This window comes from Myotis lucifugus, unplaced genomic scaffold, assembly GCF_000147115.1.
Source record: "Myotis lucifugus unplaced genomic scaffold, Myoluc2.0 scaffold_158, whole genome shotgun sequence".
NCBI classification, from domain to species: Eukaryota; Metazoa; Chordata; class Mammalia; order Chiroptera; family Vespertilionidae; genus Myotis; species Myotis lucifugus.
This window is the reverse complement of record NW_005871206.1, coordinates 2,192,917-2,209,809: the sequence shown is the minus strand read 5'-3', so window position 1 is coordinate 2,209,809 and position 16,893 is coordinate 2,192,917. Positions and strand designations below refer to the sequence as shown.

Below are 16,893 nucleotides of genomic sequence, written 5' to 3'. Positions count from 1 at the left end.
GTTGGCCATGTGACATTCATGTAGTCCCTTCACCTCTGTGAGCCTCTTTCCTCAGCTCTAAAAGGAGGATCATAATCCAACCCATCTTTTAGTTCAGATTCAACTGATTGCAAGTAACAGAAACCAACTTGAGCTATTTGAAGCCACAGGGGAATGGAAGAATCAAGGGCAGAAATATGGCTGACCTCCTAAGTGCCTAGAGCCGGAGAGTGCCGCTGCTTCTGTCCACGTGTGCCGGATAGCATGGTGATCAGCTTCCAGCTATACCTGCCTCATTCCAGACTGAGTGTATCTCAGAACGTTGATTCAAATTCCTGGGGAAAGAATCTGATTGGCCCATCTGTGTGAGCGGTCTCCCGCTGGTCCAATCAACTGTATCCTGGAGGACAGCACCTCTGAGGCTTGGGGGGGCCTTCCCTGTGAATGGGGCTGCAGGCAGCCCTCAAAAAGGTGCCAAGCTGACCTAGAGTCACTACTATACTATCTGCAAGAAAGCTTTGAGAACCGTAAAGTGCTGCATAAATGCGAGCTGGTGTGGTGGTATGGGGTTTCTTGTTATGAATCTTGGGGGTTGCACTGCCCTGAAGGGGGATGGGAGAGATTCTAATGCTGTGTGAGAGAATTTATAAGTCTTGGCGGAGGCAGGGGAGCTGTTTGTTGGAAGGTCATGGAGCAGGGATCTGAGAGAGAGGAAAGGGGGGGCTGGACCAGCATGGAGCATTGCCAGTGGTCAAGCTAGGTTTACAGGCCATTAGACCATTATGGTGCAAAACAGAGAGTACCTAGAGTCTGCTCTCACGTGGGCACATATGGACGCTTCTGTAGTTGAAACTGCGTGATATGAAAAGGATGTTAGCCCTGATTATGGCACTTTGATCCCTGTCCAACTGGCTGCCCCAGCTGGCTGTGTGAATATGGGCAAGTCACTCTACCTCTCTGTGCTTAGTTAGTTCTGCTCTTTGAAGATTCTGTGTGTGCAGCATGTGCATATGTCCGTGTAATGTGGGGATTGAGGCATGGAGTCTGGAATTAGACAGCTGGGCCTGAGACCTTGTTCTTCACTTCCTAGGTGAACGACCTGGGGAAATTTCTTAACTTCCTTGCGTCTCGGTTCCCTCACTTGTGAAATGCGGGTATTTGTAGTACCTACCTCATATGGTTATTGTGAGGATTACATGAAAGGAGTGCTCAATAAAATATCAACTAATTGGTCATCAGATTATTAATAAAAGGCAAAGCCGGCCAATTACAGGGCCCTACGGCTGTGTGTGCCCAGGCCCCATAAGAGTTAGAATGAACATGAGGGCTGGATAGGGGTGGGTGGTGGTGCAAGAAGAGGCCTGAGAGAGGCTAGGAGGCCGGAGGTGGGGAGACTGCTGACAGAGGCAAGTCTTGCAGGCTGTCCTGGGGTCTTTCTATTCATTCAGTTCTGCCAGCACTAAGAGGTGCAACCTGGTGCAGACAGAGCCCCTGGAGTGCCTGCGCCCCCTCCTCTGCCTCCCCCCCTGCTTCCTAGCCACCGTGGGTGGGGCCCAGCAATTTGTTGAAACCGGATGACTGTAGAAATCTAGAAGTTTAGTGGCTCCTTCACTTCGGTCCTGGGCTAAAACCAGGTCCAGGTTTGGGATTCAAGTACTTTCCGTTGTGAAACTGCAGAGCCTGGAGAGTTAAAAAATAAATGAAGGAACCTTCCTGACCACAGAGCAATTTGAGGGCTGAATTATTTAGAGGCTCGGCTCCCTCTGGCTTCTGGGGAAGGGACAATGGAGGAATGCGGGACTGGCGAGGGTTGAAGTTCCCGGGCCAGGGAGACGCTGTCAGGCCTGGTCCTCTGCCTTTGTCCTTGGGCCACAGGGTGGTGGCTGCCCGCAGCCCTAGGACGGCTCCTCCTGCCCTCCCTCCACCGCTGAGGTCTCACTGGCCCTGCTTGGCTCCCGGATGAGGCGATAATGAATTACATAAATAAGTCATCGCCATTAGCAGCCGGAGGGGTCGGAGGACAAGGGGGCAGGGCAGCGGGAGGCGGGTGTAGCCGGGCTGGGCCACCTCTCCCCAGCCCACAGGCAGCAGGCAGGCCAAGGCGCTGGCCCTTTTCAGGGGAGCCGCTTGGATTGTCTGGGAGGAGCTTTCATCCTCCGTGGTTCCCTTCAGGATTCTGTTTTCAGCCGAGGACTTGATGAAAATCAGCATTTCCAGCAATACAGTATACAGATGATGGATTATAGAACTGTCCACCTGAAACCTATATAATTTTATTAACCAATGTCACCCCAATAAATTCAATAAATAAAATTTAAAAATAAAATAAAGGACATAATAAAAAAAGAAAATCAGCATTTTTAGCAGCCGTGGGGGCTCAGGAAAGGGGTGTTGGGGAGCAGTAGGGTCCCCTAGAAGGAGGTCAGGGCGAGTTCCTGGCCTGAGGCCTGCTCTGGGCTGCTAAGGTGGCCCGTGGCCATGGCAACCCCAGCCCTGGGTTGGGGTAAACACAGCTTTCAAAGGGGGCCTTGTTCCCTGTGGGAGCCCTTCAGTGCCAGCCTGCTGGGGCTTTCAAATCTGGGGAGAGAGGGGCGGGGGCAGTGGGGAGGGGCGGGCCTGTGTGAGGAAATGCCACTCTGGGTTCCCCTACTCTCCCCTGCCTCCGCATGCTTCCTGGAGGCCCCGTTTCCAAAGCTCTAGCTTCTGGAGCATGAAAAGAAGAGTAAGCATCAGGAATGTGTTCAGTCTCTAGGCAACCGGGTGTGTGTATGTGTGTAACAGAGGGAGGGGAGGAAGCTTGGAAAAACTCTCTATCCCGCAGGTCACCTCAGAATGGAAGGCCTCAGCGCCCTCGACAGATTTTAACAAGCTGGCCAGGGCCACCTGAAGCCGATCACTAAAGCTTGCTCATCCTGTTGGCAATGAAGATCAAGCAAGTAAAATCTCAGAAAAAAACTCTAAATCATTCACTGAATGTAATGTAACCACATTGGCAATTTGCATTCTTACACGTTAGCCAGTGAATTTTAGTGAGAAAGCTGACCTGGGAGCTTGAATCGCCTCGGCTGTCTTTGGGGGAGCGTGGCCCCTGGATTCCCCTCCCATCTTTGAGCTGACTCAAGTATAAACCTCAGGAAGGATGGCATGGCCACTCTCTCTCTGAGCACTTAGATCACTCAGAAGGTATTCGCTCTGTGTTTGTTCCTGAATGAGTGAGCGCTGAGTGTGTTTCCACTTCTTAGGGAAGATGATAGAGATTAATAACCAGCTCTTCCCCCTTGAAATTGCATTCCTCTTTGTCTTTGTCTGGAGAGGTGGCTGGTGGGGCCTGACTACATCTGGTAACACTGGCCAGGCCCTTCTCAGTCAGCTCTCCAGATCCTCCTGGGGATTTGTAAGGAAGGTGTGGGAAAAGATCCTAGACTTTCCGGCTCAGAAAGGAGCTGATTCTCAAATCGCTGTCAGCTTGACGGGACCAGCAGCGTTCCGTCTGGTAGACGGGAGTTTCTACCTCTGCTGCTGACCCCCAGCCTCACGCCTGCTGGAAACTTGAGTATACAGAGCTGGCACCCTGGCCACTCGACAGCTTCCTTCCACCCAAGGCAGAGCCTGAAGGGGGTCACCAGGACCCAAATCAGGTGGCTACATTCTGTTCCCTCCACCTCCTCTGGAAGTTTGTAAATTCTTCCTTGTCATATGCTGTTGAATTGGGGCTATTTTAAAAAGTGGTTTCTTCATCTGATGTAGGGGTGAAGGAGGCTCACTCACTTTCCAAACTTTCCTGATTAGCATAAAACAGGAGGAACCTCCTGGAGCTCTGCCTGGAACTTTGTGGAGAGAGGAAGGAAAGAAGCTATAGCTCATGCTTCTGGGGTGACCCAGCCAACACATTAAAGGAACATTAAGGGCTTCTAAAGTGACATTCTTGTTTACTTATGGCATTTAGACCAGAATCAGAATGTGTGTGGGGCCCAGGCTGGGTGAGTTTTACAAGCTCCCCAGGTATTTCTCAGGTGCAGCCAGGGTTGTGGGCCATCCCGCTAGCGCAGTGCTCCCCAAACGGGGATGATTTTGTCCCCCTGGAGACGCTGGCAGTGTCTGGAGACATTTTTGGTTGTCACAGCTGAGCATGGTGGTGCGACTGGCATTTTTTGGGTAGGGGCCAGGGATGATGCTAAACAATAAACAACACACCCCCAAGACAGAGAATTATCAGGCCCTGGATGTTGAGAAACCCTGCTTTAGTGCCTGGAGATTTGTTTTAAACACAATTCTGGGAGAGGGAAGGGCATGGTTGGGTGGAGAGGAGCTGGTGGGCTCATCATGGAGGGAAATAGCACATGGTGGGGTTCGGAGGTAGGAGCATGTGATTTGGTTTTTTGCAAAGGAGAAAGGGTTGTGGTTTCATGGGAGTCATCTGAGATATGGAGGAGGTTCTCAGCTGGTGCTCCCTGGAGGTGGGCTGGTATCCCGTCAAGCCCCTCTGACTGTGCTTGCTGTCTGTGTACGTCAGGAACCCGCAGGCCTTTCTTCGCTTTGTGTGACTCAAGTGAAGGAGCCCCTGTCAAGTACCACCCACTTCAAACGCCCATTCTCACCCTGGGGCCGACTTTCCCTGAGTCAGTGCCTATGTGCACTCACTTGCCCTTGGGCTCCAGGAATAGGCAGTGCCCTTTGCCTTAGTTAACAGCTCTCTGGCCTCTTCTATCGTGTTTTCCCTGCTTCTCAGAGGAGGGCGAGGAAAGGGCCCTGGGCTTATGAGTCCAGGCTGTATGCCCACTTCCTGATGGTGCCTGGCAGGTGGCACTTGCTCCATAAATGAATGGCTGAGTGAACCCCCTGAATGAACAGGAGCTTTTACTGGGAATTGCCTCTTTATTACGTACATAGTCCTTCAGTCCTTGTGCCAATAAGTTAGGAGAGACAGATGGGTAATAAGGAGGAAGGTCTCTACTGTCAAGAATGTCCAGGGAACAGGACAGGTAACCTGAGGGTTCCCCGAGGGAAGCAGGGACTGTTCCCTTTGGAGGTGAGCTGCCCGGGGCCCTTTCTGGCTGCGGGAATGGCCACCAAGGGGCCGTTTATGCCCTCCTGGAGTGACCCACATTACGCGCCTTCCTCAGAGGTTTCTAGCGCTTAGTTAGATTTTTTTAGCACTCCTTTATTAAGAGGTAAGAAGTGCAGGGCCAACACGTGTGTGCGGTAATCCTCCCAGGGCATCACTGTCCAAGGTCCCGCTGCAGTCTGGCGCGAGCAGTCAAGGCCGGTGCACAGAACATCGCTGCTGCTTGGGTCTGGCTGTAGGGAGATTCCTCTGAATGTTTGCAAAGGCTTCTGAGCTGCTCTTCTCGGCCTTCTGTCAAGCCCTTGGGACAGAGGGGCTTCAGTTTCTTCACCTCAGGAAAAAAGGGCCCTTGGGTATCCCAGGCTCAGGCTGGAGTGGGGAAAGGTGTGTTGCAAGGCCTTCCGCCCTCCTCACAGCCAGTCCCGAGTGGTGAGCGTGCTCTTGGGCCCTTTGCTGGGCTCTGGCAGGCCTTGGCAGGCGGCGTTTCTGGCCTCATCTGCCCCAGTGCCTTTGTCCAATTAGAGCCTTGCTCCTCGTAGTCGGATCCCAGACCAGCCATACTGACCTCACCGGGTTAGAAATGGGTCTCGGGCCCATGGCAGCCTGCATCTTAACAAAATCCCCGGTGGTTTGTGTGCACATTCAAGTCTGAGAAGCTCTGGGCTAGAAAACTGCATGCTGGAGGCCTCGTCTGAGTGTCACGTAGGCCCCCGTCTCTGCAGAATCCTTCTCAAACTGCCTGACGTGAATGAAAGACAGGTCGTTGTTGTTTTTCATTCATTGGGGATGAATTTTCATACGTGGTCCCAGTGAGCATGAGCAGCCTGCACAAGGGTGGCAGTGACTGAACTGGCCTGTGCATACCCTGTTCGAAGAGGAAGCCAGTCCGTGACCACGTGCTCAGATGCCATAGCAATGTCAAGTTGCTAGAAGAGTTCTACATGCTGTGTGGATGGTCCGTGAACCCGCTCTTTGTGGCTGTGATCTAGAACCCCATCTTTTGGGATCAGGTAGACCTGGGCTTGAAGCCTGGCTCTGTCGCTTACTTGCCGTGTGTTCTTGGGCAGCTGCTTGACTTCTCTGAGCCTTCATTTTGTCATCTGGAAGTCGGAGATGACAATGCCCCTACCTCCTAGCCGAGATGAGGATTTTGAGATAAACGTGGGTACAGCACGGAGCCCAGCGCACAGAGTGCGCGCTCGACAATCCGGCTGTCAGATGCGGGCAGCAGCACTGTCGCTATTGTTTGCTGTCTTGGAGCCTCTGAAAATGAGGACGGTGGCCCCAGTTAAAGGATACCTTTGTTTTAAGACAGACAGTGGTCTTTAAACATGTAGCAAATTCGTTTGGAAGAGAAACTTTCCCACCCTGCTAATTGCTGATCACTTGGGGGTTCTGGTAAAGAACGTCTCGCTATGTGGATCCCAGCAAAATCCAGGATCAGAATTGGGACAGTGTTGGAACTTGTTTTTAAGTGATGCAGAGAAGTAATGAACACTGTAGGAAATCCCTTTGATCCTGTAGGGCCCAGCTGTTAACCCTTTCCCTCCCCTCCCCCACAGTGTATCTACTGGTACAGCCCCCCTGCACATCCCCCCGCCCCCCCCACATCCTCTTGCCCAAGCAGGCTGGGTGGGTTTTTAGTGCCAAGTTGTCAAATTCTAAACTTCCAGCACATCCTCCCTTTCTGGAGAAATTCAGGCTGCCTGCCCTCTTGGCTGTTTCTTCAAAGCAAGGAGGTGAAGTGAAACAATAGAGGACTCCAATCAGAAGGTGGTCTGTGTTCTAGAGTCAACCTGGCAAACCTTATTGGGCCATGGTTCTTAGCCTCCTTTTGGGTCCCAGACCCCTTTGATAATCAAAAGAGAACTTGGACATCCCCCTCGCACCCTGAAAAGTGCATGCACATACAAACACATCAAGCCGTGCGTTTTATCTTGGGGGAGGGGCAGTCCATGGACCTCATGAAAACCTCAAGGACCCTTGGCTCAGACCTCCTGTCAGGTTGTAAGCTCCAGCAGGCTGCTTCTGGTGCCCTAGAACACCTGAGCCCCTCAGCATGGTAGGGAGTCAATGCACAGGGTTTGGAGTCGGGATGCCAGGGCTCTGAGTCAGCCCTCTGCTGTTTGCTAGCTTGCTGACCTTGGGTAAGTACTTACCTAAGCCTCACTCTCCCCATTGACAAAGTGAGGATAAGAACAGTACCTACCTCATTGGGGTCGTTGTGAGATTTGATGAAGTTATATTTGTCAGATGCTTGCGTCGCATTATTATTGTTTAGCCTACAGAAAGCCCATCGCCCCCTGAGAATGTGAGGCTTTCCTTTAGGTCTGGGCGGGGTGGCGGGGGGAGCGGACCCCTTGGCCATCCCTCTGGGAAATCTGGAGCTTGGAGAGCTGTGGAGCAAGACTCTTAGGAGCCCTCTGGTTCCAGCTGCTCCTGTTCAGTAATTTCCATGTGCTGTTGTTGGTTTTGGCTCCCGGCGTGGAGATGCCTGCCTCGGGAGCTTCTCTGAAACTAGACGCCCAACCCATCGCCCGTGGGGAGGAGGGAAATGAAAAACAGAGAAGCAGGGTGGTTTTTTTCTCTCCTTAATTAACTCTGGCTCTTTTGCTCCTCGGGCTTTCTGGTTCTCTGCAACCCCAGCAATTAGAGGGCGTGTTAACTGGGGTCAGGGCAGTGGCAGGGCTTCAGGGAACTCCTGGGGACAGTGCCCAGAAGGAAGAGCCACTCCCTCGCCGCCCTGGCCCTCCTGCCCCTCGCTGCCCCCTTTTAGCTGAGCTGGGGAGGGCCGCTCCCAGTCACAGCCGCACGCACGGGCTCAGCTGTGGTGTGAGAACTGCGAGGAGTTAAAGGATTCCAAACATTGGCCCCCACCGGGCCCTTAATTACATTAAGGCACAAAGCGGCAGTGCGGGCGGCTGCTCAGTGCAGTGCCCGGTCTGTCCTGGGGAACAATTGCCCGTCTGTTCTCGAGGCCTGTTTTCCCCCAGCTGCGCCTCCCTTTCATCTCGGCCTCTTTCTCAGGGATGTGGCTCATTCCCAGGAGGGTGGAATCTCTGTTCTAACCTTCTTACTTCTTCCCTGGTTTCGTTGGTTTTGTTTACTCCTTTTCCCCCCTTTCCCTCCTGAGCTGTTCCTCTCCCTGGTTTGAGAGGCCCCGTGTGGACCGCGGCCTCTGAGTCCCATTTCATATGTTGCTGAGGCAGCCCTAGCCAATCCCGTTTTAGCGTGGATCAGTGGATGGTTTGAAAAAAAAAAAAATTCATGTGCTCATCTGATCTTGCTTCTCATTTGCATGTTGTCATGAAAGAGCAGCAAAGTGCTCCCACTTTATAATGACACCCCACTAATCATAGTGACACCCCACTAATCATAGTGACACCTTCCTTTTGTTTAGAATTGGATCGTTTGTAGGACTCTCCCGTACATTTTTCTGCAGGCGTTTTTCATGCAGGCGCTAGGATCGGTACCACCGGTACCTCAGAGGAGCGAGGGACTTGCCCCAGCCCCCGAGCCAGGAGCCACAGAACAGGGACAAGACCCCGTCTGACTCCCAGCCCTTCCCGCCTCCTGGGCTTCACGAGTGGGCCTTTTTCGGTCCTCCCCAGTGTCTCAGCAGAAATGCCAGCAGCAGGAGGACATTCGAGAGGCCCCCCCGTCAGTGATGGCGAACTTGAGCTCTTTGCCCTGGGCCCCGAGTGAGGGACCCTGAGAACTTGCATTTTTAGTCTCTCTGTTTGACTCTCCCCTTGCACAGCTTCAAGGGGCGAGGACATCACTCCCCCCCTCACCCCCCGCTTTAGTGTTGAACTATTCCAGATGCTCAGGTCTTCAGAGTTTCCAGAGAAGGAAATTTCTTGTCCTCTCCACATTCCAGTGTCTCCAGCCTGGCAGGACACAGGCCTCCTAACCATATGCTGCAGACGTCTCCGTAAGCAGGACTTGTGGAAGCTGCTTGGCGGACCTGGGCTTCCCTGCCCAGCCCGGGGAGGCGCAGGCCTGTAGCCCCAACCAGACTCCTGCCTCACGCCTCTGGGCCAGCCACAGGCAGCCACGCACAGGCACAGGCAGCTGGGCGACTGCTGGGCCCCTGGGAGGATCTTTGCCTGCAGTACCAGGCCTTGTTCAGGCGGAGCAGCCTCTGTAATTAGTTTTCTTTTAGAGACAGCTGGTGCAGTTCCTTCCTTTTTAAACCCTCTTCCTTCTTCACATTTGCACATGGCTTAGGGACCTGCCATTCTCCCTCTCACTGACATTCCCAAGTGGTCCCGGAGCCTCATATGGTGAAGCTTGTCTCTTTTATATCCTTGTGCCGGGGGGAGAGGGGGGCAGTGGGCAGGAATCCTCATCTGCTTGAGGTCTCTGAGGGACATTGGACCCCACCATGGCAGCTGTCTTCTGCCTCTGCCTGGGGCAGAGCCCCTGACTGGGCTGTTTCACTTTGGCGTCTTCTCCCCAAATCCTTTAGAGCACTTTCAGAGCTCTTGGGATTTTTGTGTTCCCTGGAGAATTCCAGCCCCTTGGGAAGGGTTCCCCACTGGCTTGCTTGTCCGAAGGCCTCTGGATGCAGCTGTGTCTGTTCCCATTGCTGTGGGCCGCCTGGGGTGGGGGTGGGGTGGATGCCATCACAGCAGGTCTTCACCCCAACTTCTCATACATGCTGAGTTCAGTCAGAATGTGTTAACCTTGAACATGTAGTTTACATGTTCATTAAAGAAAAATGAAATTTTTCCCAACACCAAATGACCATTCCGATCATTTAAAAACTGCCACTGATAGCATTTGGTTGTATTTCCTTCTGTTCTTTCTTTAGGTGCATAGATTTTAAAAAAAATAGTTGTGACCTTACTGATTATGTCCCTTTGTGTATAGCTTTTTCATGTAATGCTGCATAAGTAGCATTTTTAATGAAATCGTATGGTTTTAACGCCTTATTTTAAATGGCTGTATACTATTTCGTCCAATGAAATATTGGCTATAGTGTACCATTGCTTACCTGAGCGTTTCCCTATTGTTGGCCACCCCCTCCCCAACTCGTCTTTAAGTCTCAGGACTTTGTGGAGCATGACAGTCAGGAGCCATTTATTTGGGTTCTCTTGGTATTAAGTTAATCCAGACTAGGGCCTCTGCCAAGGCCAATGTCTTGGCAAGAAGGGGCCTGGCTATGGGGTAGGTCTGGGGCTTCTTAGCATGGCATCTTCATTCTTCAGGTCCGTAGTCCTGAAAGTGAGGCACTCACTCAGAGTGGCGTTTGGTTGCTTCAAGAAGCTTCTTGTGGCTTATGCAGGGGTGCGGCGGTGGGATGCCGGTTCAGGTTTGCTCTCAGGGCCCATGGATGCATTGGTTGAACCTCATTTTCAGCCTCGGGCCTGGCATGCTGACCCAGTTGCCAGGAACATACTGCTGTGACCCAGTTTGGTCTCCTTCCTTGAGCTGTTGGGCTTTGGAGTCGCTTTATCCCACAGACAGAGCCTTCCCCCAAAGGCTCCTGGGTATTCACGCTGGAGTCATCAAGTGCTTTTCACCCTTTCTCAGCGGGACTGGGGACTGCAGTGACCTGGACTGCTAGGAACTGCCTGGGGCCAGAGCTTTGTGAAGAGTCAGGAGAGACACCATTCTTTTTCCCAGTGTCTCTTAATTACACATCTAATGATGATAATGATGAATAACCAGTATAATGATCGTAAGCATGTTCCTTTGTTCTTGGAGACCCAAAGCCACTTTGAGTTCTTTTGATTTATCCTCTTTTTCCTTTCTTCCTGGCCCTAGTAAAAGGGTAAATTGAGGCATCGAGAGATTTAAGAGTTTTGAGCGGCAATGTAAGGAATTGGGAAGGATTGGCCAAGTTTGGGTTCCAATCCTGGCTCTGTCCTCTGTAAGTTCCATTGTCACTTACCCACGGAGCCTCCGTTTTCTCAGTTATCCAATAAAAACAATACTGCCCGACTCGCAAAGTTGATGTGAGGAACAAATGAGAGTATTTCTGTAAATTCCCTGGCACCCAGTAGGCACCCAGTCAGTGTTGTTTTGTGATGTGATGCGGGGTCACAGAATGGGCCAACCTCAGAGCCAGAAGGGACTTGCCCGCCCAGCCCCCTCCCTGCTCACGTTTCCTGGAGTCCCTTCAACCGTGCACTTACCTAGCCAGCTCCAGGCAGGAAGCCTTCCTGCTTGGCTGATCAGAGGAGTCTGACTGACGAGAGTTGCTATTGTTTTCAGCTCCTTTTGGCTGGGACGTCCTGCCAAGTGGGGCCCTGTTCTCCTACACCCCCAGCTCATCCAAGTGAAAGTAACGAAGGCCCTTTCCTTCTGGCTTTCCCTTGGACGCTGTTGAGAAGGCAACTCCACGTGAATGCAGGGTGTGGTGTCATGATTAATTTGCTAGCGAGTCTTTGTGGCCATACTTGTCTGCAGGCTCTTGTGAGAACGCAAGACGCCAACGGGAAGCCAAGGAGAGAGTCATCTGGGGACAGGCTTTGGTTCTGGGTCCTTGTGCCCCAGTCTGAGGTCATATAGTTGCCTGTCTGCTTCCAGGAACCTGGCTAGACAGAGCTAGCCTTTGAGACGGTCTTTATAAGAATCTTATAAACTTTCCAGCCCTCTGCCCAAGACCTGGAGTTTTTGGGTGCCGTTCCTCCTGAGGTCATGGACCAGCTGCATGGGCCTCCCCTGGGAACTCGTTGGAAATGCAGCATCTTGGGCCTCACACCAAGCCTATTGAGTCAGAACTTGGATTTTAGCAAGATCCTTCGGAGACTTGTATGCATGTTAGAGGCTGAGAAGCACTGATGTAGAGCACAGTTCTCAGCCAGAGCCCCACATTAGAATCACCTAGAGAGCTATTGAAAGTGTACTTGACGCCACCGCCAGGCAGGGACAGTGTAAGGAAAGCAAAATGCAGCCAGAATGCAGCTGCAGGAGCGGGGTCTTTCTTTGGCCCACTGACAGTCCTGAGGCCTGAAAAGTTGATTTCAGGGAGAGGAAGAGAGAGGGAAAGAGGGATAGAAACATCAATAATGAGAGACTATCATCGATTGGCTGCCTCCTGTATGCCCCCTACTCGGGATCGAGCCCGCAACCCTGGCATGTGCCTTGACCAGGAATCGAACCGTGACCTCCTGGTTCGTGGGCTGACGCTCAACCACTGAGCTACACCAACCAGGCTGAAATACAATATTTTTAAAAAGCAAATTCAACTGTGTATAAAATAGAACCTCATAGCTAAACCGTGTTTATCCAGTAGTGCAAGAATTTGTCAATGTAATTTCCTATCTCTACAGGTTAAAAGAACAATAAGCATGTCAGTACACGTAGAAATAGAAAACACTGATATCATGATAAAAAACATCTTACACTAAGAATTGATAGGATTTAAAAATATATACCACAGTAAGGTGGGTGATAGCTAATAGGTATGGGTTTTATTTTTTGAGGGGATAAAACTATTCTAAAATTGACTGTGGAAATGATTACACATATCTGAATATGAATATACTAGAAACCATTGATGTATACACTTTATTTACTTTTTTTTTTTTAAGAATACTTTTTTTAAAAAAGTATATTTTATTGATTTTTTACAGAGAGGAAGGGAGAGAGATAGAGAGTTAGAAACATCGATGAGTGAGAAACATCGATCAGCTGCCTCCTGCACACCCCCCCACTGGGGATGTGCCCGCAACCCAGGCACATGCCCTTGACCGGAATCGAACCCGGGACCCTTTTTTTTTTTTTTTTTTAAATATATTTTATTGATTTTTTTACAGAGAGGAAGGGAGAGAGATAGAGAGTTAGAAACATCGATGAGAGAGAAACATCGATCAGCTGCCTCCTGCACATCTCCCACTGGGGATGTGCCCGCAACCCAAGTACATGCCCTTGACCGGAATCGAACCTGGGACCCTTCAGTCCGCAGGCCGACGCTCTATCCACTGAGCCAAACCGGTTTCGGCAGAACCCGGGACCCTTCAGTCCGCAGGCTGACGCTCTATCCACTGAGCCAAACCGGTTTCGGCTGATGTATACACTTTAAATGACTGAATTGTATGATATGTGAATTATATCTCAATAAAAACAGTTATTTTACAAAGAAAAAAAAATGTACGGATTCCCTACGTCCCACCCTAGATCACTGAATCAGAATCACTGAGGATAAGGTCTGGGCATTAGTATTAAAAAAAAAAGAAAAACCTTTCCTAGGTGAATCTAATGTGCATCTGGATTTAGACTCTTATCTTTGGGCTGGATGGTCCCGAATGAGGATAATCATGATGGCAATAGTTGCTGTTGAAGGGCTTTATTCTTATCTAGAATCTTCTTTCCAAACCTGAAAGGTGGTACGGCTCTCAAGGTCTTACACGTCAGCAGTGGGGCTGGAACTGTCTGCCCTGAGGCGTCTGTAACGAAAGCTTATGGTGGTTTAGAAGGGCCTGGTTCTCCTTGGGAAATCTGGCAGGGGATCCTTTCCTGGCTCACTTTCAAGGTTTTAGGATCATTGAGTGTGACAGCAGCTTTTATTTTATTTTTTATCCTCACCCAAGGATATGTTTAAGGATTTTTAGAGAGAGAGGAAGGGAGCTAGAGAGAAAGACAGAGCGAGAGAGACATCGATTGGTTGCCTGCCATACCTGTTCTAAATAGGTATGTGCCCTGACCAGGAATAGAACCCACAACCTTTTTGGTATGTGGGATGATGCTCCAACCAACTGAGTCACCCAGCCAGGGTCACAGTGGCTTTTAGTCCTCAGATTCCTATGTCTCCTAGAATGAAGAGACAGAGGAGCAAGGTCAGTGACAGACAAGTTGCAAACAAATGGCAGAGAAATCTACCGTATTCCCAAAGGTCATAGAGACCTGACCCGGCTCTATTTATTTGGAACTAGCTATGTGAGTTTGAGCAAGTCACTGTATTTCTCTGTACCCAAGCTCCACACTCCCCAGAGGAGCAAGGGGTGACTCTTCCTGCTCTTTCCAGTTCTGCGCATCTGAACTGTAAGATAAAAGTGGGGAAACTAAGGCATTGGCCAGAAGCAAGCCAAACAGCGAACCCCAAGTCTTTTGTGCTAAGAGCAGCTGGGAGGCCGCGCTGGGGTGGCTGCCGCAGAGTCATAGAAAGCACAGCGGAGTGCAGCAGCTGGGCCCAGACAGGAAGTCCACAGAACCCTGGAACCACCTCTTGGGAGTTGGGAGCCTGCAGAGAAAGCCAGTGACAAGCGCAGAGAAAATGGGCCAGACAGAGAAATAGCCCTTTCTTTTCCTGTTTTGAACCACGTCCAAACCTAACTTCTAAGTTCGAATAAGGATTTGAAAATCAGCCTGAGGCTCACAGAATCTAAATCCAGGTTGCTTTGTATATCTTCCTTATAAAGCCATGGACTATCTGTGTTTAGGGAATGGAATGAGTGAGGGAGAATGTTTCACTGCTTTTTTTTCATCGCTTTTCTTTTTAAGAAAACACTTGGCCCTTGCGTGGCACAGCACCTTGCCGTTCACAGGGGCCTTTAATGCACTGCTCTGTATGGTTAGGCCCTGCACCAACGCTATGGGGCTGGAAGGGTGTGTGGGGTGACCCCCGTTTTATAGCAGAGGAAACACAGGCACACACATGCTAAGTGAGAGCCTTGAGGTCCCTCAGAAAATTAGGGCAGAGCCTGAACTTGAATCTGAGTCTTTTAAAAATATTTTTTATTGATTTCAGAGAGGAAGGGAGAGTGAGAGAGAGAGAGAAACATCAATGATGAGGGAGCACCATTGATCGGCTGCCTCCTGCACACCCCCTACTGGGGATCAAGCCCACAACCTGGGCATGTGCCCTGACCAGGAATCGAACTCTGATCTCTTGGTTCATAGGTCGACACTCAACCATTGAGCCACATCGACTGGGCTAATCTGGGTCTTCTGACTCGAAGCACAGCACTCTCTTTGTGTCATCAACCCTTCCCTGTTAACTCTCTAGACCTTGCAGGGCTTTGTCAATAGCTTTGGATAGATGTGGCTCGTCAAGTACAATCAATTTCCAGTGACCTGTACCTGCATTTTAAAACATGCTTTCCTTTTTAATTATATAACCAACAACCAACGGCATTATTTGTATTTATTAAAGATTTCAAATAATACAAGTAGAAAGCTCCTTTGACCACCCCCTCTCTCCATCCCACTCCACTTAGAGGTAACTGCAGGTGACAGCTCGGTGTGAATCTTCCGAGCCCTTTTAACAAAATGCATTCCGTGTGTGTGACTGATGGATTATTATAATCCCCAACCATCTTGCTCGCTTTAATTGCCAGCTGTGTGTGTGCGTGGAGAAAGCAAACATTCTAATATCTCCTTCAGCAAGATAAAACCGGGATGGTAAACCAGCCACACAGGTGGCTTAGGGCGGTGACCCTCCAACTTGGATGTGCGTGGGAATCACCCGTGGATGTTGCTAAAATGCAGATTCCGATTCAGTAGGTTGGAGTGGGTCCTAGGACACTGCCTTTCTAATAAGGTCGCCCTTGGTGCAGATGCTGCCTGCAGGCCACACCCTGAGTAGGAGGATTTAGAGCACGGGCTTTGGACTCAAACAGACCCCTGGGCTTTTTGTTGCTAGCAGACTGAGCTGGGCAAGTATGAACATTTTCTATCCTGGTAAATCAGGGATAAGAATGACGCCTTACCCGTAGGATTGTTGTGAGAACAAATGAGCTGGGGTCTGTGAAGCATTTAGACCGGTGCCTGGCACGTAGTAAAGGCTCAATAAATATCAGTTATTAGCTTCATCTAGAAAAAGATACCATAAAGTGGTCCAGGCCCAACAGAAAACGCTCGCTGGTTAGCTCCTCTTTGGCGCTATCTGTGCTGATGCACGTCTCCATTATTCATTTAATATCGTCATCCTCAGGGTTTTTAATATGCCTTCTCTGGTATCATTCCCTTTTACTTGTGGGGAAACCGAGGCTCAGGGAGTTTGGGTGACTTAGTCAGACCCACACAGCTAAGAAGGAGCAGAAACAAACTGACACCAGGTTCCAGGTCTAGTGCTTGTCACAGGCTGCCTTCTCCTGAGAACAAACATGTCTGTGGCCCCGTGGGTCTCTCGGTGGCGTGGAAGCTACAACCTCTGAGCGTGGCTCCAGGGAAGTGATGCAACAGGTTTCAAACATTTTTTTGCTCCCACACCTGTCAAAAGAATTTTGAATAACTGTATCCTCTTACACATTTTAAAATTCACATATAAAATTTTTTTTAAAATATATTTTATTGATTCTTTACAGAGAGGAAGGGAGAGAGAGAGAGAGCCAGAAACATCGATGAGAGAGAAACATCGATCAGCTGCCTCTCGCACATCTCCCACCGGGGATGTGCCCGCAACCCAGGCACACGCCCTTGACCGGAATCGAACCCGGGACCCCTCAGTCTGCAGGCCGACGCTCCATCCACTGAGCCAAACCGGCCTCGGCGACATATAAAAATTTTTATCATAACTTTAAGTAGGATGTATTTGCAGGCTTACTATATGTCATATTCTTGCGTAAAATATATTTTAGTCCCAGTCTTCGAATGGCAAACTCAGCCCATGTAGTTATGGAATCTGCCTGCCCGCCCTAATTCCTCATTCCTCATTGGCAAAGCTGGACCTTGTTGTGAGAGCCATCAGCTAAATCATACTTTGCGTCAGAAAAAGTCAAACCTTTTTGATTCCAGCAAATGTGTTAAATAGGTGTCCCTGTGGCAGCTTCCTTGCTTCCTAATTCCAATCCTAAAATAAACAGATGGGTAGATAAGATAGATAAGGCCCCCTTCTCCATGTCCACTCCCACCCCCTCCTCCCGGGAGTGCTATGTTCTCCAGTGTCTCTTTGTTTG

The 16,893-nt window shown here is 50.2% G+C and overlaps 1 protein-coding gene across 2 annotated transcripts in view; it reads left to right on the top strand.

Annotated features, from left to right (window-relative positions):
* The first annotated feature begins 2,898 nt into the window (after positions 1-2,898).
* CUEDC1 (CUE domain containing 1) overlaps positions 2,899-16,893 on the top strand; it is a 57,727-nt gene continuing 43,732 nt past the window's right edge. The window contains exon 1 of one of the 2 annotated variants that reach the window (XM_023759622.1): positions 2,899-2,915. The gene's annotated coding sequence lies outside the window, so the exon portion shown is untranslated. The remainder of the gene's footprint in view (positions 2,916-16,893) is intronic. The other variant, XM_014461658.2, reaches the window with a different exon arrangement.